Source organism: Cannabis sativa, chromosome 5, assembly GCF_029168945.1.
Source record: "Cannabis sativa cultivar Pink pepper isolate KNU-18-1 chromosome 5, ASM2916894v1, whole genome shotgun sequence".
NCBI lineage: Eukaryota > Viridiplantae > Streptophyta > Magnoliopsida > Rosales > Cannabaceae > Cannabis > Cannabis sativa.
The window spans coordinates 73,042,493-73,065,690 of record NC_083605.1 but is presented as its reverse complement, the minus strand read 5'-3'; the positions used below and the strand labels follow the sequence as shown (position 1 = coordinate 73,065,690).

The 23,198-nt window shown below is 34.5% G+C and overlaps 6 non-coding genes across 6 annotated transcripts; all 6 read left to right on the top strand.

Moving 5' to 3' along the window:
• Window positions 1–19,514: 19,514 nt before the first annotated feature.
• LOC115718286 (small nucleolar RNA U61) lies at window positions 19,515–19,596 on the top strand. Its single transcript, XR_004011868.2, has one exon. It is a non-coding gene; the product is annotated as a small nucleolar RNA U61 (small nucleolar RNA).
• Window positions 19,597–19,673: 77 nt separating this feature from the next.
• Window positions 19,674–19,765, top strand: LOC115718290 (small nucleolar RNA snoR14). The gene has a single exon (XR_004011872.2). It is a non-coding gene; the product is annotated as a small nucleolar RNA snoR14 (small nucleolar RNA).
• Window positions 19,766–19,823: 58 nt separating this feature from the next.
• On the top strand, window positions 19,824–19,914 carry LOC115718278 (small nucleolar RNA Z101). The gene has a single exon (XR_004011860.1). It is a non-coding gene; the product is annotated as a small nucleolar RNA Z101 (small nucleolar RNA).
• A 45-nt stretch (window positions 19,915–19,959) lies between these two features.
• Window positions 19,960–20,056, top strand: LOC115718276 (small nucleolar RNA Z43). Its single transcript, XR_004011858.1, has one exon. It is a non-coding gene; the product is annotated as a small nucleolar RNA Z43 (small nucleolar RNA).
• A 116-nt stretch (window positions 20,057–20,172) lies between these two features.
• Window positions 20,173–20,267, top strand: LOC115718273 (small nucleolar RNA snR60/Z15/Z230/Z193/J17). Its single transcript, XR_004011856.2, has one exon. It is a non-coding gene; the product is annotated as a small nucleolar RNA snR60/Z15/Z230/Z193/J17 (small nucleolar RNA).
• A 47-nt stretch (window positions 20,268–20,314) lies between these two features.
• LOC115718279 (small nucleolar RNA Z101) lies at window positions 20,315–20,410 on the top strand. The gene has a single exon (XR_004011861.1). It is a non-coding gene; the product is annotated as a small nucleolar RNA Z101 (small nucleolar RNA).
• Window positions 20,411–23,198: the final 2,788 nt, after the last annotated feature.

The window sequence follows — 23,198 nt, the reverse complement described above, 5'->3', positions numbered from 1 at the left end:
CACTGTTGCTTCTTATAATGAAACCTTGAATGTGGAATCACGTGGTACTAAGCGTAAAATGGATAATGAAAAATCAAGTTCCTTATGGCACAAACGGTTAGGTCACATCTCTAGAAATAGAGTTGAGCGACTTGTGTCTGATGGAATTTTAGATTCAATTGATTTTTCAGACTTTGATGTTTGTATTGAATGCATCAAAGGCAAACAGACCAAAATAAAGAAATTGGGTGCGAAAAGAGCTACCGATGTCTTAGAGTTGATACATACAGATATTTGTGGGCCATTTCCTACACCTTCTTGGAATGGTCAACGATATTTTGTATCATTCATAGATGATTACTCAAGATATGCGTACCTATTTCTACTTCATGAAAAGTCTCAAGTGTTGGACGTGTTCAAATCTTTTAAGGCTGAAGTTGAGAATCAACTTAGCAAAAGAATAAAGCAAGTCAGGTCTGACCGTGGTGGTGAGTACTATGGCAGATATGACGGATCAGGTGAACAACGTCCAGGACCTTTTGCCAGATATCTAGAGGAGTGTGGAATTGTCCCACAGTACACTATGTCGGGATCTCCTAGCATGAATGGTGTTGCTGAAAGACGAAACCGTACTCTTAAAGATATGGTAAGGAGTATGATCAGTCATTCAACCTTACCAGAATCACTGCGGGAGAGGCACTTAAGACGGCAGCCTACATTGTGAATAGGGTACCAACTAAAGCAGTCGCAAAAACACCTTATGAGCTTTGGACAGGGCGAAAGCCTAGTCTTAAGCACTTTCATGTTTGGGGATGTCCATCTGAGGCTAGGCTTTATAGGCCAAATGAAAAGAAGCCTGGAACCCAAAGCGTGAGCGGCTACTTTATTGGATATTCTGAACGATCCAGGGGTTTCAAGTTTTATGATCCCATAGTAAAGAATATATTTGAAACGGGAACTGCAAAGTTTTTGAGGATATTGAGTTTGGGGGAGAAATACGGTTAAAGACTTTGTTTTTGAGGAGGATTTAGAATCACCCACTTCTCTTGAAGATGAGTTGATTCCTATTCCAATAGTTGCTTTTGACAATATTCAGGATTCCATTCCTAATATTGATCAAGTTTTAGATCAAGAGCAACCAAACATAGTCAATCAAACCCCAGAGGTACAAACTCAACAACCTCAAGAACAAGTGCCTTTGCGACGATCCACTAGAGAAAGAAGAAATGCTATTAATCCAGATGAATACATAGTGTATCTTCAAGAACATGAGGATGGCATTGGAATGATGGAAGATGATCCAATCAACTTTCATCAGGCCATGAAAAGTTCTAACTCTCAAAAGTGGAATGATGCCATGAATGAAGAGAATAAGTCTATGCAAGACAATAAAGTTTGGGAAGTTATCCCATTACCAGAAGGTGTAAAACCAATTGGTTGTAAATGGATATTTAAAACCAAGAGGGATGAAAATGGTAATGTGGTGAGGTTTAAGGCACGTCTTGTAGCAAAAGGCTATACTCAGAAAGAATGCATTGATTATAAAGAGACTTTCTCTCCGGTTTCATCGAAAGACTCTTTTAGAATAATAATGGCACTTGTTGCTCACTTTGATCTTGAGTTACATCAGATGGATGTTAAAACAGCGTTTCTCAATGGAGACATTGATGAGACAATTTATATGGAGCAACCAGAAAACTTTGTGGTCGGTGACCCAAAGAATATGGTTTGCAAATTAAAGAAATCCATCTATGGACTCAAGCAAGCTTCCCGTCAATGGTACCACAAATTTCATCAAGTGGTTCTCTTATTTGGTTTTGAGATGAATGCTGTTGATGATTGTGTGTATCATAAGTTTAGTGGGAGTAAGTGTATATTTCTGGTTCTATATGTCGATGACATATTGCTTGCCACTAATGATATAGGCTTATTGCACGAAACCAAGAGATTTCTATCGAAGCATTTTGAGATGAAAGATCTTGGTGACGCCTCTTTTGTGTTAGGAATTCAAATACATCGAGACCGTTCTCGGGGTATTCTTGGATTATCACAAAAGAGCTATATCGATAAAGTACTCAAACGGTTTGGCATGCAAGATTGTAGACCAGGTGATACCCCTGTCGTTAAAGGAGACAAATTTTGTCTTAAACAATGCCCTAAAGGAAGCCTTGAAATTCAAGAAATGCAAAAGATTCCCTACGCTTCGGCTGTTGGGAGTCTTATGTATGCTCAAGTTTGTACGCGTCCGGATATAGCGTACATTGTTGGAGTGTTAGGCAGATACTTAAGCAATCCAGGAATTGATCACTGGAAAGCAGCCAAAAAGGTTATGAGATATTTGAAGAGAACAAGAGAGTACATGCTCACATATAGGAGGTCAGATCACTTTGAGATCATTGGATACTCTGACTCTGACTTTGCGGGATGCCAAGATAGTAGGAGATCCACTTCGGGCTACATATATCTGTTAGGTGGTGGAGCTATATCATGGAGGAGTGCAAAACAAACACTCATAGCTTCATCCACCATGGCAGCAGAATTTGTTGCATGTTATGAGGCATCCAACCATGGTATATGGCTGAGAAACTTTGTCACTGGGCTGCGCATTGTGGATGGAATTGAAAGACCACTTAAGTTATATTGTGACAATAAGTCAGCTGTATTGTATTCCAACAACAATAGGAGCTCGACGAAGTCAAAACACATTGACATCAAGTTCCTTGTTGTAAAAGAAAGGGTACAAAGTGGGCAGATTTGTATAGAACACTTAGGTACAAACTCCATGATCGCAGACCCCCTTACTAAGGGTTTGCCACCCAAGGTCTTTCATGAGCACGTTGCTCGTATGGGTGTTTTAGATTATGAGGATATCTAGATTCAGTGGGAGTTTGTCTTTAGTGTGTTTTATTTGTTTCATGAAACATGTGTATTTGGATATTTTTCTGATCAGAAATTATGTTATTCAGTTTATTTCACTTTGTACATTTAAGCTAAAGTTTTGATCTCCATAAAGTAAAGTAGGACCAATTGAAAATTGACATGAATAGATCACCATGCATGTAATTTTCATACCACATTATCATGATTGATCTATGTCATTTGGCTATGTTGATATATGTGACCATTGATGGGTTTAGTTGTGATTGATACAACGAAAATCGCTTTGATCCTATGTTGATATAGTAGTGTTATGAATTACTTCATTCTGTGGAACTTGATATCATGGAGCTATATCAAGAGCATCTCTAAATTAATTCTTGAGGATTTATAGTAGTGTTATGGTCTTCCATGAAAATACATGTTTGCAGTCATATATATGTTCGGATTAAATTTGCCAATAACTTGTTGAATATTGGTTTGTTCTCTGCCGATTAAGGTGTTGTACCGCTGGAAATTATTTTTCCTTGGTTCAATCGTATTGCGATTAAATTTTGTTTAATATATATATATATATTTATATATATATATATATCTTAAGGCTTTTATTGAATTGCTTTGCTATTGAAGATTTTGGCTTATATGTATATGCGATTGAAGTTTTTCTTTTATTTATGTAATATATATAAAGGTGGTGGCTACTGTTAAGGGTTTTGTTTTTAGATTACTTTTATATATAATGTAGTAATCAGGTTTGGTTTGTCGTTCTTTAGCATATATGTATTCATAAATCACTTACAGTGGTTGTCCTTTTCACTGTTATGGGAGAATGCGATTATAGCATTCTGATTTCTTCATTGATTATTATTATTATTATTATTATTATTTTATTAACATATAATAATTTTAAAGTAATAATAATAATAATTCAGTAACAATTAATTCAAATTTTGGTATAGAATTTATTAAGAATATCTAATATTTAATTAAATTAATTGAAACAAAATATCACCAAAGTGATCTCTTTTGTGTAAATTAATTTAATAAAAATATTAAGATAATTGTGTATATGAAATTCATGTATTTATTAACGGACCCAAAGGTAAGTTAATATTTGATCGAGTTTCATATATATATGTGGTGATAAATGTGTGACAATTATAAGGTATTTTATGTGAACAATATGTTAGTCCAAAGATTGCATATTGTTTGACATAATTTATTGTCAATGTTTGATCACTACAACAAGAGTACCGCTTACAATTAATATTACTGTCCAAAGACTTAATATTAATGTTGTGTTTGGTATCTTGAGATGGGATTAACCAATATTTGAATTTATTGTTTTATTTGGATTCTTATATGAGCATGTTATTTATGTAATTGTATTGTTCTTTTCAGCTGTTGCTAGTGTATCTGCTAATCTTAATTCGGTACCGGTCCTTAATGGTAATAACTTTAAGGACTGGAAGGAGAACATTTTTATTGTTCTTGGCTGCATGGATCTTGACCTTGCATTAAGGATGGATCGTCCTGCTTCTCTTACGGATACTAGTACCTCCGAGCAAAGGAGGATTTATGAGAAGTGGGACCGTTCAAACCGCATGAGTCTTATGATCATTAAGCGCGGCATACCTGAGGCTTTTAGGGGTGCGGTGTCCGAGGAGGTCACCGATGCCACAACTTTCCTTGCTGAAATTGAGAAGCGCTTTGCAAAAAGCGATAAGGCGGAAACAAGTACTCTTTTAAAGAAACTTATTTCCATGAAGTTTAAGGGCAAGGAAAATATAAGGGAGTACATTATGGAAATGTCTCACCTTGCTTCAAAGTTGAAGGCACTAAAGCTTGAGCTTTCGGATGACTTGCTTGTGCATTTAGTGCTTATCTCTCTTCCTCCACAATTCAGTCAATTTAAGGTCAGTTACAACTGCCAAAGGGAGAAATGGACTCTTAATGAGCTCATTTCATTTTGTGTTCAAGAGGAAGAAAGATTGAAGCAAGAGAAGACTGAAAGTGCTCATTTGGCAAGCACCTCTAAAGATAAGGGCAAGAAAAGAAAGAATGAGGCTGCTAAGGATAAAGGTCCTGCACATAAGAAACAAACTCAAACCAACAGTGATGATGGTTGTTTCTTTTGCAACATGAAAGGACACATGAAGAAAGAATGTGCTAAGTACATTGCATGGCGAGCAAAGAAAGGGTTGCCTGAGTTACCGAAAGCCAAATGATGCTGAAAGAAGCATTTATGTAGGAGATGGCAAGTCGGTAAATGTGGAAGCAATAGGGCATTTTAGGTTGTTATTAAGTACTGGTTACTATTTGGATTTGATAGATACTTTTGTTGTACCGTCTTTTAGACGGAATTTGGTTTCTGTTTCTTGTTTGGACAAATTGGGTTATTGTTGTTCATTTGGAAACAATTGCTTTTGTTTATCTATTAATTCAAATACTGTTGGAACTGGTTCACTTATGGTTTATGACAACTTATATTTGCTTGACACTGTTGCTTCTTATAATGAAACCTTGAATGTGGAATCACGTGGTACTAAGCGTAAAATGGATAATGAAAAATCAAGTTCCTTATGGCACAAACGGTTAGGTCACATCTCTAGAAATAGAGTTGAGCGACTTGTGTCTGATGAAATTTTAGATTCAATTGATTTTTCAGACTTTGATGTTTGTATTGAATGCATCAAAGGCAAACAGACCAAAATAAAGAAATTGGGTGCGAAAAGAGCTACCGATGTCTTAGAGTTGATACATACAGATATTTGTGGGCCATTTCCTACACCTTCTTGGAATGGTCAACGATATTTTGTATCATTCATAGATGATTACTCAAGATATGCGTACCTATTTCTACTTCATGAAAAGTCTCAAGTTTTGGACGTGTTCAAATCTTTTAAGGCTGAAGTTGAGAATCAACTTAGCAAAAGAATAAAGCAAGTCAGGTCTGACCGTGGTGGTGAGTACTATGGCAGATATGACGGATCAGGTGAACAACGTCCAGGACCTTTTGCCAGATATCTAGAGGAGTGTGGAATTGTCCCACAGTACACTATGCCGGGATCTCCTAGCATGAATGGTGTTGCTGAAAGACGAAACCGTACTCTTAAAGATATGGTAAGGAGTATGATCAGTCATTCAACCTTACCAGAATCACTCTGGGGAGAGGCACTTAAGACAGCAGCCTACATTGTGAATAGGGTACCAACTAAAGCAGCTGCAAAAACACCTTATGAGCTTTGGACAGGGCGAAAGCCTAGTCTTAAGCACTTTCATGTTTGGGGATGTCCAGCTGAGGCAAGGCCTTATAGGCCAAATGAAAAGAAGCTGGAACCCAAAACTGTGAGCAGCTACTTTATTGGATATTCTGAACGATCCAGGGGTTTCAAGTTTTATGATCCCAAAGTAAAGAATATATTTGAAACGGGAACTGCAAAGTTTTTTGAGGATATTGAGTTTGGGGGGAGAAATACGGTTAAAGACTTTGTTTTTGAGGAGGATTTAGAATCACCCACTTCTCTTGAAGATGAGTTGATTCCTATTCCAATAGTTGCTTTTGACAATATTCAGGATTCCATTCCTAATATTGATCAAGTTTTAGATCAAGAGCAACCAAACATAGTCAATCAAACCCGAGGTACAAACTCAACAACCTCAAGAACAAGTGCCTTTGCGACGATCCACTAGAGAAAGAAGAAATGCTATTAATCCAGATGAATACATAGTGTATCTTCAAGAACATGAGGATGGCATTGGAATGATGGAAGATGATCCAATCAACTTTCATCAGGCCATGAAAAGTTCTAACTCTCAAAAGTGGAATGATGCCATGAATGAAGAGAATAAGTCTATGCAAGACAATAAAGTTTGGGAAGTTATCCCATTACCAGAAGGTGTAAAACCAATTGGTTGTAAATGGATATTTAAAACCAAGAGGGATGAAAATGGTAATGTGGTGAGGTTTAAGGCACGTCTTGTAGCAAAAGGCTATACTCAGAAAGAAGGCATTGATTATAAAGAGACTTTCTCTCCGGTTTCATCGAAAGACTCTTTTAGAATAATAATGGCACTTGTTGCTCACTTTGATCTTGAGTTACATCAGATGGATGTTAAAACAGCGTTTCTCAATGGAGACATTGATGAGACAATTTATATGGAGCAACCAGAAAACTTTGTGGTCGGTGACCCAAAGAATATGGTTTGCAAATTAAAGAAATCCATCTATGGACTCAAGCAAGCTTCCCGTCAATGGTACCACAAATTTCATCAAGTGGTTCTCTTATTTGGTTTTGAGATGAATGCTGTTGATGATTGTGTGTATCATAAGTTTAGTGGGAGTAAGTGTATATTTCTGGTTCTATATGTCGATGACATATTGCTTGCCACTAATGATATAGGCTTATTGCACGAAACCAAGAGATTTCTATCGAAGCATTTTGAGATGAAAGATCTTGGTGACGCCTCTTTTGTTTTAGGAATTCAAATACATCGAGACCGTTCTCGGGGTATTCTTGGATTATCACAAAAGAGCTATATCGATAAAGTACTCAAACGGTTTGGCATGCAAGATTGTAGACCAGGTGATACCCCTGTCGTTAAAGGAGACAAATTTTGTCTTAAACAATGCCCTAAAGGAAGCCTTGAAATTCAAGAAATGCAAAAGATTCCCTACGCTTCGGCTGTTGGGAGTCTTATGTATGCTCAAGTTTGTACGCGTCCGGATATAGCGTACATTGTTGGAGTGTTAGGCAGATACTTAAGCAATCCAGGAATTGATCACTGGAAAGCAGCCAAAAAGGTTATGAGATATTTGAAGAGAACAAGAGAGTACATGCTCACATATAGGAGGTCAGATCACTTTGAGATCATTGGATACTCTGACTCTGACTTTGCGGGATGCCAAGATAGTAGGAGATCCACTTCGGGCTACATATATCTGTTAGGTGGTGGAGCTATATCATGGAGGAGTGCAAAACAAACACTCATAGCTTCATCCACCATGGCAGAATTTGTTGCATGTTATGAGGCATCCAACCATGGTATATGGCTGAGAAACTTTGTCACTGGGCTGCGCATTGTGGATGGAATTGAAAGACCACTTAAGTTGTATTGTGACAATAAGTCAGCTGTATTGTATTCCAACAACAATAGGAGCTCGACGAAGTCAAAACACATTGACATCAAGTTCCTTGTTGTAAAAGAAAGGGTACAAAGTGGGCAGATTTGTATAGAACACTTAGGTACAAACTCCATGATCGCAGACCCCCTTACTAAGGGTTTGCCACCCAAGGTCTTTCATGAGCACGTTGCTCGTATGGGTGTTTTAGATTATGAAGATATCTAGATTCAGTGGGAGTTTGTCTTTAGTGTGTTTTATTTGTTTTATGAAACATGTGTATTTGGATATTTTTCTGATCAGAAATTATGTTATTCAGTTTATTTCACTTTGTACATTTAAGCTAAAGTTTTGATCTCCATAAAGTAAAGTAGGACCAATTGAAAATTGACATGAATAGATCACCATGCATGTAATTTTCATACCACATTATCATGATTGATCTATGTCATTTGGCTATGTTGATATATGTGACCATTGATGGGTTTAGTTGTGATTGATACAACGAAAATCGCTTTGATCATATGTTGATATAGTTAATGGACGAGATTGCACATGCCTATGGTTATGATGACAAAATTATGAGCTCAATAAGGTTAACACGTTTATATGTATACATATGTGACCAGTAGGAGATTGTTAGAATTTATTGGGGTCACAATTGTATATATAAAATGTGTAAGAGAAGCAGTGATGCATTCTGTGGAGCTATATCAAGAGCATCTCTAAATTATTCCTATTAGAAATAATTGGGGTCACAATTGTATATATAAAATGTGTGTTGGGTCATCAAATAAATAAGTCAAATTTATGTGGTCTATTTTGGAATAAAGTTTATGACTTAAGGGCATGATTGTCATGATTTTAATATGTGGATACCAATTAGACAATTTCTATATTGATGAGGGGCCAAATAGAAATAGTCAAAAATATTGCCAACAGGTTTGTCTGTTGGTAATATAACGGGTAATGGTCCCCATTTGCATCGTATCTTTTCACTCTAGTATCCCCATCACCAAGAGCAAAACTTTCAGAGAAAGGTTTTGATGCAAATTGGAAGATCATACTAATAAAGATCATTTAAAGGTCGATTCTATGGACTCCGGTACGCTTCCGCTATTCCTTAATCTTATTGTTTGATTCTCTTGAATTAATTAGGGCTATATTCAGAGTTTACAGTATTCTAACATGTGGTATCAAGAGCATCTCTAAATTAATTCTTGAGGATTTATAGCAGTGTTATGGTCTTCCATGAAAATACATGTTTGCAGTCATATATATGTTCGGATTAAATTTGCCAATAACTTGTTGAATGTTGGTTTGTTCTCTGCCGATTAAGGTGTTGTACCGCTAGAAATTATTTTTCCTTGGTTCAATCGTATTGCGATTAAATTTTGTTTGATATATATATATATATTTATATATATATATATATCTTAAGGCTTTTATTGAATTGCTTTGCTATTGAAGATTTTGGCTTATATGTATATGCGATTGAAGTTTTTCTTTTATTTATGTAATATATATAAAGGTGGTGGCTACTGTTAAGGGTTTTGTTTTTAGATTACTTTTATATATAATGTAGTAATCAGGTTTGGTTTGTCGTTCTTTAGCATATATGTATTCATAAATCACTTACAGTGGTTGTCCTTTTCACTGTTATGGGAGAATGCGATTATAGCATTCTGATTTCTTCATTGATTATTATTATTATTATTATTATTATTTTATTAACATATAATAATTTTAAAGTAATAATAATAATAATTCAGTAACAATTAATTCAAATTTTGGTATAGAATTTATTAAGAATATCTAATATTTAATTAAATTAATTGAAACAAAATATCACCAAAGTGATCTCTTTTGTGTAAATTAATTTAATAAAAATATTAAGATAATTGTGTATATGAAATTCATGTATTTATTAACGGACCCAAAGGTAAGTTAATATTTGATCGAGTTTCATATATATATGTGGTGATAAATGTGTGACAATTATAAGGTATTTTATGTGAACAATATGTTAGTCCAAAGATTGCATATTGTTTGACATAATTTATTGTCAATGTTTGATCACTACAACAAGAGTACCGCTTACAATTAATATTATTGTCCAAAGACTTAATATTAATGTTGTGTTTGGTATCTTGAGATGGGATTAACCAATATTTGAATTTATTGTTTTATTTGGATTCTTATATGAGCATGTTATTTATGTAATTGTATTGTTCTTTTCAGCTGTTGCTAGTGTATCTGCTAATCTTAATTCGGTACCGGTCCTTAATGGTAATAACTTTAAGGACTGGAAGGAGAACATTTTTATTGTTCTTGGCTGCATGGATCTTGACCTTGCATTAAGGATGGATCGTCCTGCTTCTCTTACGGATACTAGTACCTCCGAGCAAAGGAGGATTTATGAGAAGTGGGACCGTTCAAACCGCATGAGTCTTATGATTATTAAGCGCGGCATACCTGAGGCTTTTAGGGGTGCGGTGTCCGAGGAGGTCACCGATGCCACAACTTTCCTTGTTGAAATTGAGAAGCGCTTTGCGAAAAGCGATAAGGCGGAAACAAGTACTCTTTTAAAGAAACTTATTTCCATGAAGTTTAAGGGCAAGGAAAATATAAGGGAGTACATTATGGAAATGTCTCACCTTGCTTCAAAGTTGAAGGCACTAAAGCTTGAGCTTTCAGATGACTTGCTTGTGCATTTAGTGCTTATCTCTCTTCCTCCACAATTCAGTCAATTTAAGGTCACATACACCGCCAAAGGGAGAAGTGGACTCTTAATGAGCTCATTTCATTTTGTGTTCAAGAGGAAGAAAGATTGAAGCAAGAAAAGACTGAAAGTGCTCATTTGGCAAGCACCTCTAAGGATAAGGGCAAGAAAAGAAAGAATGAGGCTGCTAAGGATAAAGGTCCTGCACATAAGAAACAAACTCAAACCAACAGTGATGATGGTTGTTTCTTTTGCAACATGAAAGGACACATGAAGAAAGAATGTGCTAAGTACATTGCATGGCGAGCAAAGAAAGGGTTGCCTGAGTTACCGAAAGCCAAATGATGCTGAAAGAAGCATTTATGTGGGAGATGGCAAGTCGGTAAATGTGGAAGCAATAGGGCATTTTAGGTTGTTATTAAGTACTGGTTACTATTTGGATTTGATAGATACTTTTGTTGTACCGTCATTTAGACGGAATTTGGTTTCTGTTTCTTGTTTGGACAAATTAGGTTATTGTTGTTCATTTGGAAACAATTGTTTCAGTTTATCTATTAATTCAAATACTGTTGGAACTGGTTCTCTTATGGTTTATGACAACTTATATTTGCTTGACACCGTTGCTTCTTATAATGAAACCTTGAATGTTGAATCACGTGGTACTAAGCGTAAAATGGATTATGAAAAATCAAGTTCCTTATGGCACAAACGGTTAGGTCACATCTCTAGAAATAGAGTTGAGCGACTTGTATCTGATGGAATTTTAGATTCAATTGATTTTTCAGACTTTGATGTTTGTATTGAATGCATCAAAGGCAAACAGACCAAAACAAAGAAATTGGATGCGAAAAGAGCTACCGATGTCTTAGAGTTGATACATACAGATATTTGTGGGCCATTTCCTACACCTTCTTGGAATGGTCAACGATATTTTGTATCATTCATAGATGATTACTCAAGATATGCGTACCTATTTCTACTTCATGAAAAGTCTCAAGTGTTGGACGTGTTCAAATCTTTTAAAGAAATTTGAAGTTGAGAATCAACTTAGCAAAAGAATAAAGCAAGTCAGGTCTGACCGTGGTGGTGAGTACTATGGCAGATATGACGGATCAGGTGAACAACGTCCAGGACCTTTTGCTAGATATCTAGAGGAGTGTGGAATTGTCCCACAGTACACTATGCCAGGATCTCCTAGCATGAATGGTGTTGCTGAAAGACGAAACCGTACTCTTAAAGATATGGTAAGGAGTATGATCAGTCATTCAACCTTACCAGAATCACTCTGGGGAGAGGCACTTAAGACGAGACCTACATTTTGAATAGGGTACCAACTAAAGCGGTGCAAAAACACCTTATGAGCTTTGGACGGGGCGAAAGCCTAGTCTTAAGCACTTTCATGTTTGGGGATGTCCAACAGGCTAGGCCTTATAGGCCAAATGAAAAGAAGCCGGAACCCAAAACCGTGAGCGGCTACTTTATTGGATATTCTGAACGATCTAGGGGTTTCAAGTTTTATGATCCCAAAGTAAAGAATATATTTGAAACGGGAACTGCAAAGTTCTTTGAGGATATTGAGTTTGGGGGGAGAAATACGGTTAAAGACTTTATTTTTGAGGAGGATTTAGAATCACCCACTTCTCTTGAAGATGAGTTGATTTCTATTCCAATAGTTGCTTTTGACAATATTCAGGATTCCATTCCTAATATTGATCAAGTTTCAGATCAAGAGCAACCAAACATAGTCACTCAAACCCCAGAGGTACAAACTCAACAACCTCAAGAACAAGTGCCTTTGCGACGGTCCACTAGAGAAAGAAGAAATGCTATTAATCCAGATGAATACATAGTGTATCTTCAAGAACATGAGGATGGCATTGGAATGATGGAAGATGATCCAATCAACTTTCATCAGGCCATGAAAAGTTCTAACTCTCATAAGTGGAATGATGCCATGAATGAAGAGAATAAGTCTATGCAAGACAATAAAGTTTGGGAAGTTGTCCCATTACCAGAAGGTGTAAAACCAATTGGTTGTAAATGGATATTTAAAACCAAGAGGGATGAAAATGGTAATGTGGTGAGGTTTAAGGCACGTCTTGTAGCAAAAGGCTATACTCAGAAAGAAGGCATTGATTATAAAGAGACTTTCTCTCCGGTTTCATCGAAAGACTCTTTTAGGATAATAATGGCACTTGTTGCTCACTTTGATCTTGAGTTACATCAGATGGATGTTAAAACAAATAAGCTTCTCAATGGAGACATTGATGAGACAATTTATATGGAGCAACCAGAAAACTTTGTGGTTGGTGACCCAAAGAAAATGGTTTGCAAATTAAAAAAATCCATCTATGGACTCAAGCAAGCTTCCCGTCAATGGTACCACAAATTTCATCAAGTGGTTCTCTTATTTGGTTTTGAGATGAATGCTGTTGATGATTGTGTGTATCATAAGTTTAGTGGGAGTAAGTGTATATTTCTGGTTCTATATGTCGATGACATATTGCTTGCCACTAATGATATAGGCTTATTGCACGAAACCAAGAGATTTCTATCGAAGCATTTTGAGATGAAAGATCTTGGTGACGCCTCTTTTGTTTTAGGAATTCAAATACATCGAGACCGTTCTCGGGGTATTCTTGGATTATCACAAAAGAGCTATATCGATAAAGTACTCAAACGATTTGGCATGCAAGATTGTAGACCAGGTGATACCCCTGTCGTTAAAGGAGACAAATTTTGTCTTAAACAATGCCCTAAAGGAAGCCTTGAAATTCAAGAAATGCAAAAGATTCCTTATGCTTCAGCTGTTGGGAGTCTTATGTATGCTCAAGTTTGTACGCGTCCGGATATAGCGTACATTGTTGGAGTGTTAGGCAGATACTTAAGCAATCCAGGAATTGATCACTGGAAAGCAGCCAAAAAGGTTATGAGATATTTGAAGAGAACAAGAGAGTACATGCTCACATATAGGAGGTCAGATCACTTTGAGATCATTGGATACTCTGACTCTGACTTTGCGGGATGCCAAGATAGTAGGAGATCCACTTCGGGCTACATATATCTGTTAGGTGGTGGAGCTATATCATGGAGGAGTGCAAAACAAACACTCATAGCTTCATCCACCATGGCAGCAGAATTTGTTGCATGTTATGAGGCATCCAACCATGGTATATGGCTGAGAAACTTTGTCACTGGGCTGCGCATTGTGGATGGAATTGAAAGACCACTTAAGTTGTATTGTGACAATAAGTCAGCTGTATTGTATTCCAACAACAATAGGAGCTCGACGAAGTCAAAACACATTGACATCAAGTTCCTTGTTGTAAAAGAAAGGGTACAAAGTGGGCAGATTTGTATAGAACACTTAGGTACAAACTCCATGATCGCAGACCCCCTTACTAAGGGTTTGCCACCCAAGGTCTTTCATGAGCACACTGCTCGTATGGGTGTTTTAGATTATGAAGATATCTAGATTCAGTGGGAGTTTGTCTTTAGTGTGTTTTATTTGTTTTATGAAACATGTGTATTTGGATATTTTTCTGATCAGAAATTATGTTATTCAGTTTATTCCACTTTGTACATTTAAGCTAAAGTTTTGATCTCCATAAAGTAAAGTAGGACCAATTGAAAATTGACATGAATAGATCACCATGCATGTAATTTTCATACCACATTATCATAATTGATCTATGTCATTTGGCTATGTTGATGTATGTGACCATTGATGGGTTTAGTTGTGATTGATACAACGAAAATCGCTTTGATCCTATGTTGATATAGTTAATGGACGAGATTGCACATGCCTATGGTTATGATGACAAAGTTATGAGCTCAATAAGGTTAACACATTTATATATATACATATGTGACCCAGTGGGAGATTGTTAGAAATAATTGGGGTCACAATTGTATATATAAAATGTGTGTTGGGTCATCAAATAAATAAGTCAAATTTATGTGGTCTATTTTGGAATAAAGTTTATGACTTAAGGGCATGATTGTCATGATTTTAATATGTGGATACCAATTAGACAATTTCTATATTGATGAGGGGCCAAATAGAAATAGTCAAAAATATTGCCAACAGGTTTGTCTGTTGGTAATATAACGGGTAATGGTCCCCATTTGCATCGTATCTTTTCACTCTAGTATCCCCATCACCAAGAGCAAAACTTTCAGAGAAAGGTTTTGATGCAAATTGGAAGATCATACTAATAAAGATCATTTAAAGGTCGATTCTATGGACTCCGGTACGCTTCCGCTATTCCTTAATCTTATTGTTTGATTCTCTTGAATTAATTAGGGCTATATTCAGAGTTTACAGTATTCTAACATGTGGTAATTGCTACTGAACATAATTATGCATATATATGAAAACACAATACACAAATATTTTAAATAAATATGTCCGATATCATATTTACGCATATACTGGAAAAATAATCTTACTGATATTAATAATATATCTATCATCTATACATTACTTTAGGAATTAATAATGAATGAAGTCAGTGCAACAAACAACCACAACCGTATAGATATACTTCATTAATAAAAGATGACTTTTATATATAAATATACTGTGCGGCTGTTCATGGCAGAAATATATTACTGCAAATCAAAAAATTTCAATCGCATCTATTCATAAATGATATATATATGTACACATGATGACTTGGCATATATATATGAATTACACTGACTATAATCAAATAGTTAATTATACCGCCCATGCCAAGTCATCTTTTATTAATGAAGTATATCTATACGGTTGTGGTTGTTTGTTGCACTGACTTCATTCATTATTAATTCCTAAAGTAATGTATAGATGATAGATATATTATTAATATCAGTAAGATTATTTTTCCAGTATATGCGTAAATATGATATCGGACATATTTATTTAAAATATTTGTGTATTGTGTTTTCATATATATGCATAATTATGTTCAGTAGCAATTACCACATGTTAGAATACTGTATACATATTACCAATTAATTTAGAGATGCCAACAGGTTTGTCTGTTGGTAATATAACGGGTAATGGTCCCCATTTGCATTGTCAAGAATTAATTGGTAATATAACGGGTAATGGTCCCCATTTTATAAACAATTAAGCATATCTTGCAAAGTAAGTTAATATTACTAAAAAAAATATCTTAAAAGAGAATAAAGAAAATAAATAGATTTTTATAAAAATAAATAAATAAATAAAAATAAATTCTTATAAAATATATCATATTCATAATTTATGTTTGATTTGTCAAACAAGGTCACCATATATGCAAATTATCAAAGAAACTCAATTATCCTATATCAAGAATACTAGATCAACAAAACACACCAAGAGTTCCTTAACCTCGCTCCACCTAGGCCCCACATGAGCGGACCTCCCCTGCTCGCACTCATTCACACACTCACCTCACCCTTTTGCTCGCACTTCCTCACTCGAATCACATCCCCTCGATTGCACTCTCTCACTCAGTCGCCCCTTGTGCCACGCCTTTCTCCATCTCACTCCACACAAGGGAGGGGCCCAAACCTCACTGCTCCATCTCACAAGAGATACACTCCAACTAATCTCATGTTATGTTTGGGAGCTCTCTTGTCCAATAATGTTATAAAAATACAAAGTAGATAAAAAAAAATAAAGCCTTACAAGGAAAAATTTTCCAACACTTGGAAATATTTCTAAGTGTTTACTTTGGACACTTGAGGCCACCTATTTAAAATTACAAATCGCACTGCGCGATTTGGCAAAAATGCAAACTAAAATCGCATTGCAAAAGATTTCAAATTGCACTTTTCTGTAGTGTGGTACAGTGGGGACTAGGGATGTACACGGGGCGGGGAATTGGCGGGGAGTGCTCCCCCCGTCCCCATCCCCGTTAAGGATTTTAATCCCCATCCCCGCTTATTCCCCATCGGGGATGGGGCGGGGAATCTCCTAATGGGAGCGGGGACGGGGCGGGGAATCCCCTAATAAAAAATAAAGTTTATAATAAAATTTTTAATATACAAAAATATTAAAATATATAAGAATTAAAATATTACACATTAATTATTATTCAATAAACTAATTATTATCCAAAACACAACATAAAATTCATAAAAAATATACTAATATACTAAAAAAAATACAAACATAAATTATAAATTATAAACTATTACTAGAAATATAAGATAAAATACTAAGCGCATCCCCGTCGGGGCGAGGAGTGTGATCCCCGTCCCCGCCCCGTTTAACATTCGGGGACAAAAAGTAATCCCCGTCCCCGCCCTGTTCCCCATTTAGACGGGGAATCCTCGCCCCATTAGGGGCGGGTCGCGCGTGGGGGAAATATGCATCCCTAGTGGGGACAATTTGATGAACAACCCTAAATTCAATAACCATATACAACATTAAAAAAACTACAAAAATGAAAGGTCAATAGTAAAACAATGAGAAATTTACAAAAAATAGTATTTTTTGTTAATTTTTTACACTATTACATTCATATATATATTTACACTATTAAAAATAATACGAAAACAACAAAAAAAAATTACATAAAAAATAGAAAAGCAACATAAAAATGATATACAAATAACATATAATAACATGAAAACACCAACATATCTTATTTTCTATAAATAAATTCTTAAAAATCATAAAAATATTAAAAATTCCATACAAGCATATATTTTTTGTTATTGTTTTTGTGTATTTTTAAAATAATCCCTAAAACATATCCCATTTTCAAAACACATTTTAGAAAGGGAAAATTACACACACCACTGACTTTTTCATTTTTTTTACTTTTATACTCTTAGGCGGTATAATTTATATTTATACTGTGTAGTTTATAACTTTTATACGTTGGGCTTCAAGATGTATTTTCTTGTCACTTTAAAATGTGTTTTTTTTTTAATTATAAAAGTTGATGGGAAAATTAGTTGTCACGTCAATCAGTCACATATATATATTTTTTTAAAAAAAACTAATTATAAAATTTTTTATTGTATTGAAAAAGTTTTGATGTGATGTGTAGTCACTTTTGTGATTTTTTTTTTTCAAAAAATATAATCATGAAAAAACTTAATTTCTACACGTTATTTTTTTTTTTTTTTGGTAATGTATAATAACTTTCATTATTTACCTCATTCTTCATTTATATATATTTTTTCATTGTGTTTGGGCTCTCTCTCCACTATTCACCTTCTTCTTCATTTTTTTCTTTTCTTTTTCTCAAGTCTACAACATTATCCAAATAAAAGCTAGTAACAAAAACAACAACATATTAAAGAGGAAGAAGAAGAAGAAGAAGAATGAGGAAAGATAAGAGTGTGGTTGTGTGTGTGAGAGAGAGATGGAGAGCTTGCTCTGTGATGAACTTTTTGTATAAATCTTTCAAAAACTTCCACTAAGTTTATGTCATTCGGTGTCTTTGATCTCTAATCGTTAGTTCCATCTCTATCGTACTTCCAAGTCCACCATCTTTCTCCAACTTACCCTTTTCTGTTGCTGGTTTGTTTTATTGTTGTTTTAAGGTTGTTTTAATGTTGTTTTCTTTCATTTTTTATCACATTTTTCAAAATATTATTATACTGGTCTATTTTAAATAGTAATATGAAAATAATAAAATTTGTATGTAAGTTATTTTTTTCAATATCGTATGCTCCAATATATGTTCAGTTTTTCTCCGTTGTTCCACTGGTGTTTTTTAGTTGTTCTGCTTCTTTTTATTTTTGATGTTTTCTCCTGTATGTTCTTTTGTTGTGCCTCAGCTCCCTACATTTGTTGCATTTGTTATGTTGTTTCTTTTCCCAGCAAGCTTCCATCCTTTTTTTTTTTTTTTTGTCTTCTAGATTTCACCACTTTAATGGAAGGTAAGACTATTACTGTATATGATTCTTTCATTCTATATTTGCAAGAACTTTCTTTGTTAATTTTGTGCACAAAGAAAGTTAATTTTTTAATTATTTTTTCTTTTATTTTTTTTATTTATTTTAGTGTTATTTTTCATGATTTATTTAGCTATTTTTTTTTGGTTTTTTTATTTTGGTTCTCCTATAAATACATTTGACGAGCTCACTCATAAGAGAGTTTTGAGGTGTGTGTTTCTTTTATATTTTTTTAAGTAGTTATATTTGCTTCATTTGTTTTTGTGTTGTTTCAATGTTGTTGTAATAGTTTTTTTATTATAATTTTCTAGGAATAGACTTGCAAATATAGTTGATTTTGCATCTGGTGTTGAGGTTGTGCAGCAGATTGTTTGTTTTTTTAATCATTTTTTTCTTTTGTTTTGTTTGATTGTTTTAGTGTTGTTTTACCGTTGTTTTGCCATGATTATTTATTTGACGTCGATTTCACTGCTTTTGCTCAATCTTGTCAGAATTAATGGTTATTTTCCGGTTGTCCTGGTGTTGTTGTGGTGGTTTTGTCTGTGGTTGTGAAAGATGGAGGTCTCATACGTTTGTTTTGGTATTTACAGTATAAAAGAAAAAAAATGGGGGAGGACAGTATAAATGTTATCTCTGCCGTGTGGCAGTAAAATTGAAAAGTATTACTTCAAATCCAGTATTTTTGTAAAATGCCCTTTTAGAAAAGTACCGACTTTACTTGTATATTGGGCTTATTTATCCCAATTTTAGCCCAACCCAACCCAACCAACCCAGGCCCTCTTAATTAGGGTTTTGTATCATCATCATCCTCAGGTTGATCTTTTCTCTTATAAATACGCTCTTTTCACATGTTCATATCATATCATCCACTCTCTCTCTAAACCTCTCTTTTCTAAACCCTAGTTGCAGTTCTATTTGGTCTAGTAGCAGCCGTGAGGAAGAAACACCTGTGCTTGAGGCATTAAAATGTCTGTGACGGCTACACAAACCTCTAAGAAGTTCTGAGCTGTATCATACTTGGATTCATTTTTCTCTTTTGAAATTTTTCCATTCTTTTTTTTTTTATTATTTACGGAGATATTGAAGGCGAGGTGATGATTCAAATTCATTAATCTGTCAATCCGCTGATACTGGTAACAGTCTTGATGTTATTATGAATCTCGACAGGCTCTGATCGCTTTCTCTCTTCTTCAAATTCCTCTTTTCTTTTTTAAAAATGTTTTTCAATTGATTTGATTGAGGTCATGTGATGAAAATTGATTTGTAAATGGGTAATTTGCGTCTGATTTAAGCTTGATGCTAACACCTTGGAGAACTGATGCCTCTTACTTAAATCTCTTTGTTGTTTAATTTTGATTTTGAATGTTTTATTGGACAGTGACGATTGTGATTAGGTCTCGTTCGTCGTAATGGGCTTTAACAAGTCCTTGCCGACCATTCTGTTATATCACCACCCATATTCTGAGTCCAATTATATTTTGATGGTCGATGATTAAATACTAAATTTTGACAAGCATATGTCCGAATTTTACATGTTGATAATCAATCTTATGAGACCTTGTTTTTAAATTTGATTATTTTGTTAATTGGTCGGATGATGATTTTTTTATGCATAGTTCAGATGAAATTCTGTGATTACAATGTTACTTTTTAGTCTTTCGCTCCTATCTGACGACTAATATTCTATTTGTTTTTTTTAAAAGAAAATTGTTTATATTTTAATACAAGTGAAGCTTGTGATGATTCTCATCTAATAAATGAGTTATTTTTAACTGAGATAATAATCTTTGAAGTTTTTTCACCTTGGAGAACTGAAGCTTCCTTATATTTTTATGTCTTTTCTTACACATTACTGAAAATGGGAGAGGTTTTTGTGAGGTTGTATCATAAGTTAGAAATAGGTTATCTTTTATTATTTAGTTAATTAAAAATTTATATGGTTGAGTTTAAAGTTATTTTACCTATTAGTTTATCTTTTAAATTTTAGGCATTGTTTGTCCAATCAAGAATTGTCCAAGGCATTTGTTGTTCCTCTTGTACTAGATTGTGAATATGTGTTGAACCCAACTTTAGAAGAAAAACGATAGCCAATTCCCTCACTTACAACAAAAAATTTTGTTTTTTTTTTATTTGGAAAAATTTCAAATGATAGGAATTGTAAATGTGATACTCACATAATTTAATTAGGTTTCAAAAACCTAAATCAGAAAGTATTTAGCATCTTATCAGAAAAATGATAGCCAATTCCCTCACTTATGGCCAAAGACGATGTAATGTCGAATTGAATCAATAGTGTCGGACTATAATATTTTTAGGATTGAGGTTTTTTTTTTTATTATTTGGAAAAATTTCAGATATTAGAAAATGAAATGATAAGATTTGTAAATGGGATTATGGGAGTGATGTTGTCTGATGTCATACTCACATAATTAGGTGACTTTTTTTTTTAGAAAAGTTTGTTATTTTAAATTAGAACCTGTCATTTACAACATTAGAGAGGATTTTCTCAAGCCAGATACAAACATTAACCTGCAATAAAAGTTTGTTTTGCTAATTCATGAGCTGCTTTATTAGTAGTTTGTTTAATATGACTTGAGGAAGATTGGATAAGTGTCGTCAAATATCTATGACTAAATCTGACCTAAAAGATGGTGGACGATTAACTGCATTAGCCAGTAATAATGAATTTGTTTCAATGAAATCCAAGTTTAGATCATGAGCCATTTGCAAGTAATAAAACATTTCTTGAGGACTATAACAACCAAGAGCTGATTTTGACATTGCCACAATTACATTTCCTTAAGAATCTCGAACAATAGAACCTAATCCAATTTTATTGTTTGAAGAATCAAAAGTTGCATCAATATTTAATTTAAGGTAATTATGTGGAGGAGGCTGCCAAATCATTTACCTCATTGTCGATGTAGAAGTAGTAAATGTTGCACCAGTAAGGAAAGTACTAGTTGTAGATCTTGGTTGAAGTGTAGCATATTCATGTGGGAAGGATAAAGCCAGTAGCAATGGGGGAGCAATTAACTTCAGATGTTTGATTGTTATGTGTCACACCAGTGCCATGTTTACCCATCACACCAGCAACATTTGAATCGCTTTTATGCAGAGTTGAACCAGTCAGGTTTTGGAAATTATGCAGGTAAGCCACTCTGCTTTTGAGTTGATTTTGGTTGGACTCTAATCTTTTTTCCCATGAATAACATTGTTCTTATCATATCAAATGGACCACATAATGCAAATAATGGTTTCCAACTTAGATTTGGTACGAACTTTTGAGAGATGAAACAAGAAATCAGTTGGATTAGAGATAACAGCAGATCGAAAATCAATGGTGAAATTCGTTTGAAGCCAAATTGATCTAGCATGTTTGCAGCTAAACATTGCATGCCCCACAAATTCCCATGCATTTTGACATAAACTACATGGTGCAGAAGTGATGGTCTTTCGTTTGAATAATGCTGCAGCAACTGGTATTGAATTTTGAATCACTCTCCAACCAATAATCTTTATACCTTTGAAGGTAAATTCAAACTCCAATATGATCTCCACCATTGTTCATGTGAGAGAGAAGAAGATTCATTTGACTCCTTAGCAATCGAACAAGCTAGATGGTAACCAGATTTCACAGTGTATTCAGCAGTTGTGTGATGCCAAACCCAATCGTCCTGAGAAGCGTGAAGAGAAAGAGAAATTGACAGAATGTGATCGACATCTACAAGAGAGAAATCAGCTTGCAATTTGGGAAAATTCAAGAGTCTGTTTGGCTTTACAGTTTAAAAATTGTTTTCTGTTTTTTAAAACTATTAGGAGTCGTTTGGCAAAAATTTTTAAAACGGTTTTTTAAAAATTGAGTTTTAAAAACCTAGAAAATAGAAAACATCAAAATGTTATTTTCAATTTTCAAAAATAATTTTTTTGTCTAACATATTATATTTTACATTTTACTCACATACTCGGATCCTAGACTCGAAACCATACCGAACCTACACCCGGATGGGTTAATGTCATGGTATGGTGCTAAAATATTGATTTTTTTTTTTTTTTTGTAAGAAAAAATCTAAAAACAGCTTTTAAAAATTTGTGCAAAACACCATTAAATTTTTAAAATGACAAAAAACTGTTTTCTATTATAACTTTTTGTAGAAAATAGTGATTCAAATTGTGTATGTATTTCATAGAATAGTACATATTTATATACAAAGCTAGGAGACTAGGAAATAGGAAACTACCAACAAAATAGGAAACTACTAAATACAAGTTACCCTAATTCTTTTACACCTAATATACAGCTAATACTCTAACACTCCCTGTTGGAGCATAGATGTTAATCATGCCCAGCTTGTTACAAAGATAGTCTATCCGCACCCCATTCAAAGCTTTTGTAAAAATATCTCCTAGTTGTTCTCCGGTTTTCACATATCCTGTGGAGATCAGACCTTGTTGAATTTTCTCACGAACAAAATGACAATCGATCTCAATGTGCTTAGTTCGCTCGTGGAATACGGGATTCGAGGCAATATGAAGAGCAGCTTGATATTAAAAATGCTTTTCTTCATGGAGATCTTGAGGAAGAAGTATATATGGAGCAACCTCCTGGGT